Source organism: Pelophylax lessonae (assembly GCF_965119305.1).
Source record: "Pelophylax lessonae genome assembly, chromosome: 2".
Taxonomy (NCBI): domain Eukaryota; kingdom Metazoa; phylum Chordata; class Amphibia; order Anura; family Ranidae; genus Pelophylax; species Pelophylax lessonae.
Window position 1 is genome coordinate 331,401,521 of NC_138769.1, and position 18,955 is coordinate 331,420,475.

At 44.8% G+C, this 18,955-nt stretch overlaps 1 protein-coding gene across 1 annotated transcript in view; it reads right to left on the bottom strand.

Annotated features, from left to right (window-relative positions):
• Window positions 1-18,645, bottom strand: part of TEKT2 (tektin 2) — a 44,177-nt gene extending 25,532 nt beyond the window's left edge. The window contains exon 1 of the mRNA XM_082248564.1: window positions 18,590-18,645. The gene's annotated coding sequence lies outside the window, so the exon portion shown is untranslated. The remainder of the gene's footprint in view (window positions 1-18,589) is intronic.
• Between the last annotated feature and the right edge of the window lie 310 nt (window positions 18,646-18,955).

Genomic DNA, 18,955 nt, shown 5'->3' on the forward strand with positions numbered 1-18,955 from the left:
AGAAGAGGCTGAGAGGGGAACTGAGCTCTAGCAGCATGGCGGAGTTGGGCATAACTGAAATACAGAAGAGGCTGAAAGGGGAACTGAGCTCCAGCAGCATGGCGGAGTTGGGCATAACTCAAATACATCCATCCTGGCAAACGAAATGCCCGAGTTGGGAAAAGGTCAGCAATGCCCTCAGGCATAATGTCCCGTAGGGCTTTGATGCCAAAACATGCTCAAACATGGGGATCGGGGACCGATCTGAAGTAGACGAGATTAGGGTTCCCCCAGAGAGGCTGAACAGGTGACCAGCGTGTCTCCTGGAAAAACCATCATCTCGCAGCTGACCAAACTCGTAGTGTATCCCTAGTCAGGATCGGCATGGCTGCATATGCTCCTGTCCCCCTATAGGTGACATTTTACAGGTCTGATAGGGATCCCAAATAGGCAGCCTCTACACAGACCACAGTGTTAGCACAGGAGCCCTCAAACCACCAATATGTTGTTATCAAAACAGCCGTCCAGAATTATACCTGGAAGCTGGGTAGGGCTAATCCCCCCAATTGCACAGGATGGCAGAGTATAGATTTGGCCAAATGGGGACAGCTTCATTACAAATCAAGGCATTTCTCCAGTTCTTACACAAAAAATCTATGTTCCTTATAGTCAGTACATTTAAAGTGAAACTCCATTTTATAAGAGTAAGCAAAATGCTATATAAGCTAAGCAATACAAGGGCTTATGCAAGCCTTCTTGCAGATCCTCCTGTTATACAGATACCCATGTACATTTGCCATGACCCTTCTAAAACTGACTGCTAAGTGGAGGGTCTGCACTGTTGTAAAATGAAAAGCGGAGGCCAGAACACACATTTCTGCATGCAAGAATCTGAAAAATATCGTGAGTTGGTGATATCTATCATTTGATTAAAACTGGGTGCCGATTTTTAGGACAGCAGTAAGCTAATCACAGAATCGGAGAGATGGAAAGTCATATGAAGAGGGGTAAAATTACAGGGATGTTCTCATCATTAGATGGTATCTCTCCGTGGTGTGGATGACTGTAGGCAGGTGCCTAAAATTTCTTTTTTTTTTGTGTGTGTTTTTTTTCTGTCACATCCTATCTGTACTTTGGGTATTACAGGATTTTTTTTTTTTTTAGAGGGGAAATCTTGCAATGGGGACACTAGTTCTGGTGACCTGGGCCCAAGAGATTCTCCTAATTTGCAGAGAATTCCATTCACTTCCTGTTTTGGCTATGGGGCAGGAAGTAAAGGGAAATCTCTCTATTGGATCAAAGATGGCAAAAATAAACCTTACAGGGGTCATATAACCCCCCTTTCTCCATCCAAAAAACGTTTTGCCTATAGTTCTACTTTAAGACATCTGTAGAGCACCGGCCTGGGGCTTGTGTCCTATGGGAGCTAATCTTTTAGGACAGATTGCTAGAATGTGAGTACTTTTCTGCTGCCGCTATCTCCCTTAAATGGGCCAAAGTCAGGGATTCCAGTGACTATGGACTTTGTTGCTATGAACTCCAACCCAGGTATGCGCCATCCCAAGCCTTATACACCTTAATATATGTGAATTCGCTAGGGACACTAGTTCCATACCACAATTCTAATATGTGACTTATCTGAACATGTATGGAGAGAATAATGAAGAGTGTTTCTGTAATTTGGTTAACTACCTCAGTAAAAAGGAACTTATACTTCAGGACTGCTAAAACAAAGTTAATATAACCTTGGTGTATCTCTTGCACTTCATACTAGGAGTCAAGCCATTAAATCCTATGGGTTTAGCGGCCTTGCGCTGCAATGGGACAGTGTACAAGGGAAATTTCATAAATCAAGTATGTATTATCACACACTTTGACCTTCAAGGTTAAGATGCACCACCAGGGAAGATGGCCAGTCTGAAAGTGGGTAACGGTGGCACATGACGGTGCCCCTGTTCGATTGGGAGGACAGGTGCACTTTATGTCCCTCGCTCTGATTTAGCAATAACTTTGTCATTTATATATTTATTTATTTATTATTTATTTCAGGTACTTATATATTAACTAAAGTGTGATTAAACTCTCATTCTAAAAATCTTAATCCGTCATATAGTACTAAAAAACAGCTATTTATTATAATCTGCAAATTAATTTCACGTACGATGTGACGAGACCAATCTCGCCCCATTGCATTGGAGGAGCCTGGTTGCCCGCCTGCTGCCTTTGGACTATGGACCAGACTTTAAAAGACTTTGACTCCATGGCGATTAAACTGTATTTGTGGGGTCTGAGTGCCATTCACCTAATAATGTGCACTCAGACCTGAGCTATCTGGGGATATGTAACATGTCTATGTTTAATGTATAAAAAGTAACTTTATATATTTTAAAGCATAATACTGTATTTGGGTCCCCATGTGTGTAATGGAGTCTTGCCTCTATCCTGGAAGCTAAACCTAATTATATATTCCATTGTCTCCAGGATAGAGGTCGCTGTGAAAACTAGCTTTAGCTGCAGAGAGAGAGGGGGGGGGATGGTTTCCAGCAGCCCCCTCCTGAGGAATGTCTACTGATTAACTGAGTTGGTTGGGTCTGAAACTATTGATGAACATGTTAATGAGCAGACCTGAGCTATCTGGGGATGTTTTGCTTCTGTGAGTCTGTAATGTGATACATGTTTGCCTGTGTCACAGTCTTTCATTTGGTCCCCTACGGGAGTGTCCACCAGGTGGGAGACCTGCATAAATACAGGGGCAGGTAGCCCTCAATAAAGAGTCCACTGCTTGAGCCTCACACGGAGCCTTGTCTCGTTCTTGGGGGGATTCACTGTATGCTGTTGGAGACTGATTGCTAGGAGTGTAAGCTGATGTATGCTTTTCCTGTTCGTCTGCTAGCAGCTATTCGTGAGGTTCCAGGTTGGAGTGTTATTTTGTATCCAGTTTGGGAGTTTGATGTTCTGCAGTAGCTGTGCCTGTCTCTCAGAAAGGGGCATATCGCCTAAACGGATTTTAACCCCTTGTCTGCTGAAACGGTCCATTACATACCACATTTTGGGTTCAGAAATGTTTCCCACATAGGCACCTTTAATAGGTACAAGCAGCACACGTATATATTGCCGTCTCATGTACCGCTCAAACTGCAAGTCCCATCAATCACTGCTGATACTACTGCGCATGCAGTCTATTTTCATTAATTCAGGCTGGTTTTCTATACATTTATTTCAATGGGTTTTTATTGAACGGGATGAAGAAGGTTACAAAGATGAGGATCATAGGGTTACAGAGTAATTGTGACACGAGCTTCATAAAGTTAAAAACATAAATGAGTTGGTACGCTGAATATGGCACCTAGTGACAGTTTTGGGAGCAAAATAAGAAAAGCACCGAGCTGTCCCAGGGCTAACAGTAAGTGGTAATGTCTGGGAAAATCCAGCTGAGAATGACATGCTGGGTCCGGTAGATGGGGTAGGTATTTTCTTTTGGGTTGTTTTCCCATCCCGAAGAGGTCACTTGCTGCAAGTGGTAGCAAAATCTAGGGTTTGTGAGGGTGGTCGAGGGAAAAGCCACCCTCAGTAAAGGGAAGGCAAATGGACGGGTAGAGGGGAGACCTTTGCTATAGTGGGAAACTGTAGGTAGTTGAGAGTTGGAAGGATTCTCTCCCCCTAGGGGTCACTCTAAGACTTGGTGGGATATGGGGCCCTGTATGTCAGGGTACAGCACAACAGTTGCGAAAACAGAAATGATCAGGGCCAATAGAAGACCCCTGGTGCACAGATCACAACTTTTGGCCATGAGATAGCGAGAGCTCTTGGTAGGTACTTCAGTTTAGCGTTAATGACAAGGAGGTGCGAGAGGCAGGGGTTTTCTATAGTTTTATGTGCTGGTGCTGACTGCGTTGGTACATATATCTGTAGTCCATGTGGGCAGTGCTGTATCTTGGCCTAGGCCAACAAGGCCCAGGCCTAGGGCGGCACTTTGCAGGGGGGCAGCAGAAAAGCTGCACCTGCACAAAAAAAAACAGCCTCCTCCTGGCTCCCGCACGAAAAAGGGTCCCCGCCAGCTTGCGCCCCACTTTTAGTATAGTGCCAGTCTTATGAGGCGAATTGGGCCAGAGGGCAGGGTCCAGGCGGCAAATAAGTCTGGCACCCACATAAAGCACTCACACTTCTACCTGCCAGTATGATAGTACCGGCGGGTGAGGACGTTTTGTCCAAATATCTTAGGCTGCACTAATGTCCACTGATAAGCTGCACTGGTGGCCACTGATGGGGCTACACTGATATGCTGCACTGATGGGCAGTAATGAGGCGGCACTGATAAGGCTGCTCTGATGGGCAGTAATGAGGCTGAACTTATGGGAACTGATGAGGCTACGGTGATGGGCACTGATACACTATGGTTGTGGTCTGTGGTTTATAGATGACAGAACACTTCAGAAACAGGAAGGGGTGGGTCACATTTAAATTAGGGGGTGCACAAGTTTAGTCAGGCCTAGGGCAGCACAAAACCTAAATACACCACTGCATGTGGGGGAGGGTTTTGACGTTCTCTCATACAGTGGGAATATATAACCATAACCTATATACCTTCACTAAGGAAGTAGAAACAAAGAAGCTTTCCAATGTATTTTTCAGGAAATGCTGTCTGAAACTGAAGATGACCACAAAAAGAGATATGAAATATGAAATACAATGTATTTTTATTTTAATTCAATCAATAGACCAACAAACTAAATACACAGACTTTCTTCCACTTTGATAAGTGTTAGCTAAAAAAAAAGGTTTATTTTGAATAAAAGGTATATATTTTATTCTATCATTGATCCTATTTAGACAGTCTGTTTTTTGACAGCCTACAGCTATTACAGCTGCTGTATTTGCACAATATCTCTTGGCAAGTGCAAGGGAGGGGGGTAGCAGAGGTGCAGAAGGACTGGATGTACTACACATATCTTGTGTACTTTTGATTATTAACATGTAAAATCTGCAACTAGTGACTGTAAAAGCTTTTTTAAACAAACAAACAAACACTGACCTACCATGTGCCTCAAACCTGCTTTTCTGGGGTCCTCTGCCAGCACTCTAGGCTCCTCCTCCTCTCTGTGCACCTCCATAGGAAGCCATTCCTATGGGGGCGCACATGTGGGCTTGCTGCAGGGGCTGTGTGTGTCTATAGACACACATAGCGCAGCACAGCCCCCACCCCTTGCTTTCTGCTTACAGGATTTGATCGACCATAGAAGTCAGTGGCTCCTGCTGCTGCATCTGTGTCCTCTGTGACTTGAGAGAGAGAGAGGGAAGAGCTGCTGCAGATGGGTATTGAGTGTTGAATCGAGAAAGGACTCAGGTACGTATAAAGGGAACACAGATGAATCTGTTCAGAATGCTGCACTCTTCCTCAGCTTTATTGTATATAAATCTGGGGAATAGTGCAGCATTCTGAAATAATTCTTTTGTGTTTTCATGTGCAGCAGATGAGCCAAGCTAGCACCTTCATACAGCATTGAAACTAAAGGCAGTAAGAAAGTGATCACCTGGAAGCGGTGTATATTCTTCTTAAAGCGTTTGCTACCCCAACACTTTAAATTCAGGATATGTGCCTGCTGTACCATGTACTTATATGAGAAAGTATCCTGTCCTCGTTGTATGCTTCCTTTATGTGAAATGCCAGTCCCTCTGCTTTCCTATTAAAAACTGACCACACTAAGCTGGAGAACACACAGTGGTCAGTTCTCTAGCAATGTGTGCTCTTCTCCAATGATCAGACTTGTCCTGACACTCCCTCCCCCCCCCCACCCGTTTCACAGCCTTTCACTGGGACTGTACTGCTGCTTCTCCTCCCCCCAGCTCTTATGCAGCTGAGAACAGAGGGAATGTGATCAATTATAAAAAAAAGGGGGAAGGGGTGTTTATAATGTATTCTTATATCTAGACAAACTATGTTTTGTCTATTTTAAACTGAATGGGTGGTTTTACAAGGTGATCAATTACAATCACTTTAAGTATATAGAAAGCGAAGGGGGCAATACAAATACAGGGACACTTTTTACCTTAATGCAGGAAAGGCATTAAGGTAAAAAATGTCCTACCTTTAGAAATACTTTAAAGCAAACATAGTGACATAGGTTGAAAGAAGACACAAGGCCATTAAGTTCAACCAATTGAGAAAAAATGGGAAATTAAAAAAAATATACATTAGAAACCCTCCATAAACAGAACCCTATGTCCACAGCTAATGCAGAGGAAGGCAAAAAAAAACAAACTGTGAAACATGGTCCAAATTGCTCGAACAGGGGGACCTGATCCCTCAAGGCAATCTAATATTTCCTAGATCAACAACTATTATTCTTAATTCATATTCTGTCCTTTTTTTTTTTTTTTACTTTTAACTGAGCTGGCTAATTAGCATCCCTAGGCGACACATTACCAATCCCCTTCTGAAGATGATAGTTGTCTGGCTTGTACAATGACCATAGCTAGCTTCAATGAGGTTTGAGTCACTGACGGGGAATAAGTACAGTTAACATATCTGTAAAACTAAAATCAGGCATGCTTGAACCCGATCACAAAGTATTGAAACAAGAGGGTAAACATGACAGCCAGCAAACTACCAGTTGCAGAGTAAAGCCCCGTACACACGATCAGATTATCGAACGATCTGTCGTCCATTTTTTGTGGCATGCTAGTCTGATGTGGAAAGTGAAGGATTTTGTCAGCCGAAAAGTCGGAGTTGTCTGTCAAAAGCGCCATACTAACAATCCGAAAATCGGCAGATCGGTCGTCGGACGAAATTTCCCTACAGGTTTTCTTATCGTGTGTACGGGCCTTAAGAACTACCAATCGCAGCTTCCTTGTTTCTTCAGAAAATATTTATTTTAGACCAGGGCTCTAAACCCACCTTCACAGTATGGCAGGTGGGCATATTGTACTACTCAAGTCAACCAAGTGGAACTCCTACTACAAAGTGAAACCAATTTCAGAGGGCACACAGGGGAGTGTCTTCTAATACAGGTAAGGACATGCATCTTTCTACCCCATACTACTTACCCTATTCTAGGCATTGGGCTCAAGAGGTATTTCTAATCAGGAGTTCAACTCTAATGCCTCGTTTCCACTGAGCGGTACGGTTCGGTACAGTTCAGTACAGTTCAGAACGGTACACCTTGATCAGGCTTGCGTTTCCACCGCCAACTGTACCTCGACAGTGTAGCTCCACCCTGTTGGTACGGTACTAATGTGTTTCAATGATAGGGTCCCAAAAAAGTGGTACGGTACGGTTCGGAATTAGGGTACCATTCACAACTTTTGACAATGGAAATGGCAAAAATTGCGTACCGTACCGAACCGTACCGCTCAGTGGAAAAGAGGCATAACAGTTCCTCCTTTTAACAATTTCAGCATATAGGCTGTAGCAGAGTGTCCCAGAGAGAGCCAGGAAAAGTCCTGTTCGGGTTTATACATCACCCAGGCATCTCTCCTATACCTTAAGGGATCTCTGAGCCATGATCCAGTTCGGATCTTGGCCCTCTTCACCAGGCCAATTTAATCTCACCTGAGACAAACAGCAGTACTCTCTCAGCCTGGGAACACAGACAACGTTTTGTCTATGAGAGAGGAAGGTCAGTAAAACTACCTGTGTCTGTCTTTGGAAGCTGACAAGCTGTAGGCTTGCTCAGTCTGGGTTAGTTAGGGACTACATTGTGTGTAGTAAGCGCCGGGACACGGCTAGGATTTTGTTTATTATTAGTATTCCTGTTTGTTTTCCTTAAAGCACTGTACAGCACCTGTTTATAAACTTGTATATAGCACCAATAAACACCGCACTGTTTGTCACTACATCAGAGGATTTGGTATCTGCGCCTTAAAGACTGCTCATCCCAGGGGGTTTTGCACCCGCTACCTGTTCCCCAGCTTACATATGGTGGAGGCCTGCGGGCACTGGTAGTAAGTTACTACTTAAAGGGCCAGTACCTGGAGTGACTAAACATTGAGGAAATCCTCAAACAGTTGGTGGTCTCCAACGCTGCACAGCAGCAATCCAACGCAGCACAGCAACGAGCAAACGATGCACAACAGCAAGCAAACTCTTTGCTTCAACAACAGATTGGTGTTATACAGGAAAAAACACAGCAAGCGAACTCTTTGCTTCAACAACAGATTGGTGTTGTACAAGAACAAACGCAGCAAGCGAACGCTGCACAACAGCAAGCAAACTCTTTGATTCAACAACAGATTAGTGCTGTACAAAATCAAACCCAGTTGATGTTTGAAAAACTGGCAAGTGCTGCAGAAGCAGACAGAAAGGTGCTGGTTGAGGTGGTGCAGACACTTACACAGGAGCCTGCTGTGAAATCAGAAACAGTTAGAGACCGCTCCTCATCCATGTTGGTCGCTTCCTGTCCAAGATGACTGCTGATGATGACCCAGAGGCCTTTCTGGTTACGTTTGAGAGAACCGCTGAGAGGGAAGGCTGGACCAAAACCCAGTGGGCAGGATTGATCGCTCCCTTACTTACTGGGGAATCGCAGAAGGCCTATTACGATTTGGAGTCCATGGATGCAGGAGAGTATGAAAAGGTCAAGCAGGAAATCCTGGCGCGTCTCGGTGTCAACTTGGCCGTTCGAGCCCAGCGGGTCAACAGCTGGTCCTTCCGAGATGAGAGGCCCCCAAGATCACAGATGTTTGACCTAATCCACCTGGCGCGAAAATGGCTACAGCCGGAGTCCATGTCTTGGCCACAAATAGTGGAGCGTGTAGTCATGGATCGGTTCCTGAGGTCATTACCAACACCTTTGCAGAAGTGGGTGAGTCAAGGAGACCCCAAATCGGCAGACAACCTGGTGGAGCTTGTTGAGAGGTACTATGCTGCAGAGAACCTGGTCACCACCCCTACAGCCGCACAGACTTTCCACCCAAAGCCACGGTCTCCCCAGACAACCGGTAAGACTGTTCCAGGGGAAGTGGGTGGTCAGCATGGCAAGGAGACAGTGGAGAGGATTTTTGGTGCCAGAGCTGAAGTTTGGCGTCCCAAACAAGGGAAGCCACTGCCTGTCAACAAACCTAACTGGGGTAACATCAGGTGTTTCCGTTGCCAGGAACTGGGACATGTTGCAGCAAACTGTCCATTGACAGATGAACCCATGCAGTGTGATATGTCTCTGAGAAGGCAGTCTATGTTTGCTGCTGTTTCATGCGCTGCGGCGCCAGGTGTAGGAAAACACATATGCCAAATGACTGTTAATGATAAGCCTATTGCAGCCTTGCTGGACTCGGGAAGTCTAGTGACTTTGGTTAAAGCAGAAAAGGTTGAAAATGTGAATTTAAATGCAAAAAAAGTTGCTGTGATCTGTGTACATGGTGATACTTGGGAGTATCCTATAGCAACTGTTCCTTTGAAACTGATTTAGGTACGGTGACCCATCCGGTCGGACTTGTGCCCCACTTAGTGCATGAGGCCATCATTGGTAGAGACTTCCCTAAGTGAGTCGGGACGGTCCCACAGTTCCCAAAAGTCACAGTAACTGACTCAGAAATGGAGCCAGAACCCCTGGCCATCACCGACAATGTGGGTTTAAGGGATCCCTCTCAAGGTTCCCCGGATTTTCCTTTCTCTGCTATGGCAGGAGAACTGGAGGAGCCTGAGGAAGTCCCCACAGTCAGTCAAGGTGGACAACCTTCTGCTGACCCTGAGGGTACATTGGAGCTGATCTTAATATACACAAGGAAAACTTTGGTACCGAGCAGAGAAAAGACCCTACCCTTGCCAGGGCCTGGGAGAATGTAGTAGTGATTAATGATGTACCTGGCGAACCAGGGGACAGGCCCCGTTTTCCTTTTTTCAGCAGCAATGAGGATTTATTGTATCGTGTATATAAAAAGAACGATGAAATTGTTGAACAGTTGGTGGTCCCTAAGCCTTACAGACGAGTGGTGCTGGAATTGGCTCATGGACACTTACTAGGAGGTCATTTAGGGGTTAAAAAAACCACTGACAGGGTGTTACGCAGGTTTTACTGGCCTGGGATACAGAAAGATATTGACAATTATTGTCAATCTTGTCCTGTATGTCAGATGTCAGCCCCACTACCCCACTTCCGAAGTCCTTTAGTCCCCTTACCCATTATTGAAGTGCCCTTTGAGAGGATCGCCATGGACCTCGTGGGTCCACTCCCCAAGTCTTCCCGGGGTCATCAGCACATTCTTGTGATCATGGATTATGCTACCCGTTACCCCGAGGCAGTTCCCTTACGCACTGCATCCGCTAAAAACATTGCTAAAGAGTTGTTCATGGTGTTCAGTCGCGTTGGGGTCCCTAAGGAGATCCTTACGGACCAGGGCAACCCATTTATGTCACGAATAACTAAAGAATTGTGCAAGTTATTTAAGGTGACCCAGTTGCGAACCTCCGTATACCACCCTCAAACTGATGGCCTTGTAGAACGCTTCAATAAAACCTTAAAGAGTATGTTAAAAAAGGTTGTGGACAAGGATGGAAAAAACTGGGACTTCTTGATTTTGATGTTCGCCATCAGGGAAGTACCCCAGTCCTCTACGGGATACTTTCCTTTTGAATTGCTTTATGGGAGACACCCTCGGGGACTTTTAGACATAGCCAAGGAAACCTGGGAGGGGGAGCAGACACCCCACAAAAGTGTCATTGAGCACATCGCTCAAATGCAGGACAAGATTGCAGCGATAATGCCTATGGTAAAGGAACACTTACTGCAGGCCCAGGCAGCCCAACAGAGAATATACAACAGGGGAGCCCGACTCCGTGTCTTCTCACCTGGTGACAGGGTCCTGGTGTTAGTTCCCACTGTCGAGAGCAAGTTCCTAGCTAAGTGGCAGGGTCCCTTCGAAGTATTGGAAAGAGTTGGGGAGGTCAATTATAAAGTGCATCAACCAGGAAAAAGGAAGCCAGAGCAGATTTACCATATTAATCTGTTAAAGCCCTGGAAGGATAGGCTGGCCTTAACTGCGAGGTCCGTCCCTGTGACATCTATGGTTACTGAGTCCCCTCTGGTCCCCGAGGTCACGGTTCCAGACACCCTGTCTTATTCCCAAAAAAAAAGAAGCTAGAGAGTTCCTGATAAGGAATAGAGAGAAATTTTCTGAGTTACCTGGTACGACTTCAGCAGTTCAGCATGATATTGTTACTGAACCTGGGGTCCGTGTCAAGCTCAAACCGTACCGAATTCCCGAAGCGAGGAGAAAGGACATTAGTGATGAAGTAAAAAGGATGCTGGAGCTAGATGTCATTGAGGAATCCAATAGTGACTGGTCTAGCCCCATCGTTTTAGTCCCAAAACCTGATGGTACTTGGAGATTCTGTAACGACTTCAGAAAACTGAATGCAGTGACAAAGTTTGACACATACCCAATGCCCAGAGTGGACGAACTTATAGACAGACTTGGCAAAGCCCGCTATCTAACTACTTTAGACTTGACCAAAGGATATTGGCAAATACCCCTGACTGGTAGCGCCAAAGAAAAGACTGCGTTTGTTACCCCAGAGTGTTCGTTTCAGTATAAAAAAAAAGCCTTTTGGGTTGCAAAATGCCCCTGCGACATTTCAGAGGGCCATGGACAGGACCCTAAGACCTCACCGACAGTATGCAGCGGCCTATCTGGACGATATAGTGGTACATAGCACTAACTGGGAGTCTCACTTGCCCAGTGTACAGGCTGTTCTGGATTCCCTCTTCAAGGAAGGTTTTACAGCAAACCCAAAAAAATGTGCCATTGGTTTAGAGGAAGCCAGGTATTTGGGCTACGCTATTGGTCGTGGAGTCATTAAACCACAGTTAAACAAAGTAGAAGCCATCCAAGAATGGCCACGTCCTGCAAACAAGAAGCAGGTCAGAGCCTTTCTTGGGATTGCAGGGTACTATAGGAGGTTTATCCCGAATTTTGCAACTCTAGCTGCCCCACTGACCGACCTTACGAAAGGGAAAGAATCAGTAATGGTGAAATGGTCCCCAATAGCAGAGGAGTCTTTTCAAGTCTTAAAGAAAGCTCTTTGTGCACAGCCAGTGTTGTACTCCCCTGATTTTCTCCAAGGATTTCTTGGTTCAGACGGATGCGTCTGATGTAGGTATTGGGGCCGTATTGTCACAGGTACACAATGGGGAAGAACACCCTGTGGTGTACCTGAGCAGAAAGCTTAATGAACACGAGAGAAAGTATGCAGTCATTGAAAAGGAATGTTTAGCCATAAAGTGGGCCTTGGACGCACTAAGGTACTATCTATTAGGGCGCCAGTTTGATTTGATAACTGACCATGCTCCTCTGAAATGGATGGCCCAAAAGAAGGAGACTAATAGACGGGTGAACTGGTGGTTTTTGGCTCTACAAGATTACTCCTTCACTGTAAAACACAGGCCAGGTGTTGAGATGGGGTATGTAGATGCCCTGTCCCGTGTTCACTCCTGTTTGGCCACAGGTGTTCCAACCCTGGGGTTGAAACAAGGGGGGGGGATATGTAGCAGAGTGTCCCAGAGAGAGCCAGGAAAAGTCCTGTTCGGGGTTTATACATCACCCAGGCATCTCTCCTATACCTTTAGGGATCTCTGAGCCATGATCCAGTTCAGATCTTGGCCCTCTTCACCAGGCCAATTTAATCTCACCTGAGACAAACAGCAGGGCTCTCTCTCAGCCTGGGAACACAGACAACGTTTGTCTATGAGAGTGGAAGGTCAGTAAAACTACCTGTGTCTGTCTTTGGAAGCTGACAAGCTGTAGGCTTGCTCAGTCTGGGTTAGTTAGGGACTACATTGTGTGTAGTAAGTGCCGGGACACGGCTAGGATTTTGTTTATTATTAGTATTTCTGTTTGTTTTCCTTAAAGCACTGTACAGCACCTGTTTATAAACTTGTATATAGCACCAATAAACAGCGCACTGTTTGTCACTACATCAGAGGATTTGGTATCTGTGCCTTAAAGACTGCTCATCCCAGGGGGTTTTGCACCCGCTACCTGTTCCCCAGCTTACAAGGCCTACTGATTTAGCAATACCCTTAACACTAGTAAGGATAGCAAATTAATCCAAAATAAAGGAAAAGAGGCAGGGGTGCAAATAATGCTTTAGCCTAGGTTCACACTTATGTTGGTGGTTCCCACTGTGGGTCCGCACCCGCTCCCACAGCTGCAACCACCCGCACAGTGAAACGAAGGAGATGTGTGCGGATGCATCAATCCTAATGGCACGCCGCACGCACTGGAAATTTCTCCTGTCTTGGGACCCCACTGCACTTGCGGTTTCTGTGCAGGCTGCGATTTCTGAAATGCTGCATAGACCTTTCCCTTGCGTTTCAGGAGGCACGGCAACCCATTCAAATAAATGCTCTGCCATTCCTGCGCAAATCACATCTGGCAGAGCCATGATACTGTGACCCTAGCTTTATCTCTACAGTTTTGTCTCACAGAAACTATTTTATGTTCTACACATTCTATAGACAATAACTGTAACAGAATAAAAAAAAAAAAAAAAAAAACTTTCTTTAACCACTTCAATACAGGGCACTTCCCCCCTTCCCGCCCAGGCAATTTTCGGCTTTTAGCGCTGTTGCATTTTGAATGACAATTGCGCGGTCATGCAACACTGTATCTACACCAAATTTATGTCATTTTTGTCCCACAAATAGAGCTTTCTTTTGATGGTATTTGATCATCGCAAGGTTTTTTTTTTTTTTTTTTGCTAAACAAATAAAAAAAGACCAAAAAGTTTACAAAAAGAAATAAAAAGAGTTTTTTTATTTATGTTATAAAATTTTGTAAATAAATACTGTACATTTTTTCCTACACTGACGAGCACTGATGAGGCCGCACTGGCTGGCACTGATGAGGAGGCACTGATGGGGTGGCACTAATATGCAGCACTGATGGGCACTGATAGGCGGCACTGATATGCAGCACTGATGGACACTGGTATGTGGCACTGATAGGTAGCACTGATATGCAGCATTGATGGGCACTAATAGGTGGCCCTGATGGGCACTGATAGGCAGCACTAATGGGCAATGATGGGCGGCACTGTTTGATGGCAATGATGGGCACTGGTGGGCGGCACTGATAGATGGCAATGATGGGCAGTACTGATGAGGAGAGCACTGACAGGCTCCCTGAGCACTGATTGGCTTCCTTGGTGGCATGGGTGGGCATCCCTGGTGGGCATGGGTGGGCATCCCTGGTGGCCATGGGTGGGCAATCCCTGGTGGCTCTAGTGGCATCCCCCAAAGGGTCTGCACTGGTAATCAATGCTCTGAACTGAAGAAAGCCGATCAACGACACTTCCTATTTACTATGTGACCAGCTGTGATTGGACACAGCTGATTACATGGTAAAGATCCTAAGTCATAGGCTCTTTACCGGGATCGGACATGCGCTGTGTCAGAGTGACACACCACACTACCGATCCCAGGATGGGACAACCACTTTGCGGCTGTCATATTTTACTATATGATTAAAGTGATTGTAAAGTATTGTTTTTTTCCTATAAAAATAACAAACATATTATACTTACCTGCTCTGTTGCAGTGGATTTGCACAAAGCAGCCCCAATCCTCCTTTTCTCGGGTCCCTCTTCTGTGATCCTGGTCCCTCCCTCCTGTTCATTACCCCCACAGCAAGCAGCTTGCTATGGGGACACCCGAGCTGAGTCACAGCTCCCTGTGTCCATTCAGACTCAGAGCCTTAACCCGGCCCTGCCCCCTTTCTCTCCTGATTGGCTAGCTGACTTTGATTGTCTCAGCCAATCAGGAGGGAGAATCTCAGACTGGTGAGACACTTGTCAACATTGCTGGACAGAGAGGGACCTCAGGTAAGTAATAAGGGGGCTGAGGGGGGCTGCTGCACACAGAAGGCTTTTTATCTTAATGCATAGAATGCATTAAGATAAAAAGCCTTCTGACTTTACAACAATAGTTACACTATTTTACACTCGTTTTTAAGTAAAATTACACTGTTAGAAAGCATTGCAAAGTTATTTACAATTTTTTTTATAATTATTTTTTTTTTCTGTGAGTTTATCTAAATGTAGTTTAAACAAAAATAGTAAAAAAAAATGTGAATTGACAAAAACAATCATTAAAAAAATTGCTAAGGGTAGAAGTGGAGGAATGAGTTAATTAGGGCTGCTACGGGTTAATTAGAAACACAGTTTATTTTATTTTATTTTTTTTTTTATAAAGATCACACTCTAGATCTGTTATGCATGGATCAGGGTATTTACAATTTAGCAACAATGTAATACAAATAATGTTGCTACATCCCAGTTCTTGTTGATACTGCAGATTGTTCTGTAAGTTTAATTTACATGGAAGCAACTACAGCTACATATACAGAGCAATTCCTGGCTGTCAAATTGACAGTCGGGATTTGCAAAAGATTGCTGCCAGGAGTACAGTGTATAGCATATTCCCTAAGTACTTAGAGGTCGTTTTTAGAGCATGTTGACTATCGAGTAAAACGGAACTTCAGCTTACACCTAACAAGCCTTAAAGTGATATTAAAGTCGTATTTTTTAATTAAATAATGAACAGGTTTATACTTACTTGCTCTGTGTAACGGTATTGCACAGAGTGGCCTCAAATCTCTTCTTCTGGGGTCTCTTAGAGGGGCTCTTGGCTCCTCCTCTTCTGTGTCTGCCCCCATAAAAAGCATTTCGCTATGGGGCAGACATTCGGGCTTGATCCCAAGCCAGGTTCTGTGTATTGCCAGGTCCACATAGTGTGGCTTGCCCCCCCCCCCCCCTCTGCCCACTGGATTTATTGACAGCAGTAAGAGCCAATGGCTTCTCCTGTTCTTCAAAGCCTGTCAGACCAAGAAGAGAGGGAGAGCCTGCCGCCAAGCACAGCGCTCGATCAATACGGGACTCCGATAGGTTTTAGGGAGGGGGAGCATACAGTGGACCTTTAGATTTTAGAATCACTTTGATTTTGTCCCCTATCCTCTACTAAAACCTAACCTATGCGAACTAAAATGGGGTTAGAAAGATGTACGTTGTATATACTTACCTATTTTTAGGCTGCCCTGATCCAAACCGCCTCCTTGTGTCAACCAGTGTGGCTTCATAGGAGAGGAAAGAGCACCGACAACAGATAGGTCATTGAAGCCTATGGGGGTGACATCACCACTTAAGGCTTTACTAGCCATTGTCTGAGCGCTCTCTCTTCTTCCCTTCAGCTGCCACTGGCTGACACAGGGGAAATCAGGTGACCAGACCAGAGTGGCATACAAATAGGGGTGTATGTACATCTTTCATACACAGGTTAGTCAGCATTAGTGTTAGGAGGGTGAAAGGGACAGTTTTAGGGCTTGTTAGGTGTAAGCAAGAATTCTCCTTTAGAGCCGGTTCACACTTGTGCGGATGCGGTGATCGCATGTAATTCGGAGCGCACTGCTCCTAAATTACATGCGATTTCATGTGCGGTGCGAATTTCAGCCATACACTTTGTATGGCTGAATTTGCACTGTATCCGCACCAAACACGCACATGAGGCATTTTTTGAGCCGCATCAGAATCAGATCGCACAGTGGTTCACACTTGTGCGATCCGATTCTGTGTGAACTTGCAGATCGCACTGCGATATGCGATCAAACTGGGGGTGTCGTTAACATTTAATTGACATCCCCTGCGTATCGCACATGGCAGTGTGAACTGACAGATGTGCGGATGCGATGCGGGATCACGCTGCATATTCGCAGCGTTCCCGCATCGCACAAATGTGTATTTTTCTAGCTAAAAAAAATGTATTTTCTTTAGCTTTGGATAGAACAGGGAAGAGTGGCTGGCCATACATGGATCAAAATTTGCCCAGTTCAGCAGGGACCAGCCATATTGTGATCCATGTATGGGCAGTCTGCATGATGCATGAAGGTAAAAAGAAACCTCCAGCCTTTAGAAGCACTTTAAACTCTAGCTGGCAACCATATACCCGGGAAGAAATAACACCCAATATTGGTAATACTTTGTGGCACAGATCTGGATTGAAGGAGAGTATTGCAGCACAAGCAGCTGTTTTATTTGTAGAATTCCCAGGTTGCATGTTTAAAATGGATTTTGACTTTAAATGTATTTTTTAAATGCAGCTGGTGCAAACACCCGGATCTGACTAATGCAGCCCATAGATGATTTCAATGATTCGATTTTCTTTCCTTCTACCATGCGTGGAAGGAAAGAGAATTGCTTGATTCCCCCATCAACAAAGTCAGTGTTGACTCCTGCAGCGCTATTGTGTTCTGTCGGCAGGGAGGCATGGGGAGCCTTCCTGGCTGGCAGAACACAATGATTACAGCTGTAGCCGCCGGCAGTAATCACATGTAAAAAAAATCAGGCTGGTTGTACCCAAGTCAATCAATGGATCTACTTCAGTACAACCAGCCTGCCCATAGATGGATCAAATCTCGACTGGTCCCTGGTGAACCAGTCAAATTTCCGATAAGCCCGGGGGGCCGGGATCTAATAAGTCCCCTCACCGCAGATCCTGACAACCACACCCCAGGGTTGTCGGAAAGAGGCTTGTCCCCATCAACATGCCCTTGATCAGCGGATCGATCCCCGCTGAGCAAAACGGAGTCCGCCAGGCGGAAAGCCTGTGTGAAAGGACCCTTAAGGTGAATTTACACTAAAGATACAGTGGAAATTAAAGGTGAAACAAAAGTCCTACATGTATGGAAGCTGATCCCTTGTGTGTCCAGAATCCTTGAATGACCATACACGCTTTAATAAATGATTAATTTATTTTCTGATGATTCCTGATTGGTATAATCGATCTGGTATAATATATCTTAATCCTCTTGTATTTTATTGTATTGTAACTGTATTGTCTCCCTCTAACATTGTAAAGCACTGTGTAAACTGCTGGCACTATAGAAATCCTGAATAATAATAATATAGAAAACAAGCCATTCAACCAATATGCCACACACAGGGAATCAGATTTGGATCGGTAGTTGGAAAATATGATCGCAAGTTATTGATCACATCTATCTTTTTTACCATGCAATCTCATAATCTGATCTATGGAAATATGATCGGATTCTTGACTAGAGCATCTAAATGTCGCTGATCAGTGCAAAACAACAGATCATTCTCATGCCCTGACCAATTGACACAGCTTAAATGATCTAAACTGAGTTGATTGATGAGAAGTTATGGCTAATCAACTGTTTGCAGATTTGATCACTTTGATCAAATTGCACAGCGATTGGTTAATAAAATAGAAGTGTGTATGGCCACCATTAGGCAACTCCTCAGTTTGCCCTATGGGTAATGTAGCCCCTAAAACCACTAGGTAACTAGTATTTTCAGACATCAACCATGGCAGGTTTTCTTTTAATAAACCTTTCACATTTTATCAGGCATAATCAGTTGAAGGAACAAAGCACAGCACCAATCATCAGAATCATTGTATAACACATTCTACTTGGTTACTATGGGATACCACTACATCTTCTTTTCCAGTAAGCCAATAAAGTGTATATAAAACATCTCGGTCTATGAACATATTATATGTTAACGCTGGCAATAGTAATAATTCATAGAAATACGCCCAGATCGCCGTGGGGGGAGAAGTCCCGCAATGACAGCCGAGGGTCTCCTCCTAACACTTACCGAGTATCAGCGGCTCGTGCGATCCTCGATCTGCTGCCCACACCGGCGTCTGTGATGCCGTTTCCAGGGGAACGCTGAGCAGCCAATCAGCGCAGAGCGGGAATGTTTACATGCAGTGTCCTGGTAACAAGGTGTCACTGGAATCCTTGTGAATAATGGTGCAGGAAACTGGAGACTGATTGAGCATATGAGACCTGCCTATCATCGGTGCAGATCATTACAATTTCCAAAGAAGCAGCTCTGCTCTGTAGGAGTCTGTGTTTTGTTTACTGGATCAGTTAGTTACCAGTTACTTTATGTAGAGTTTAGTGCACCCGATGTTGAGATGCAGCTGATGAATGAATTCAAAGATCTTACAAAATATAT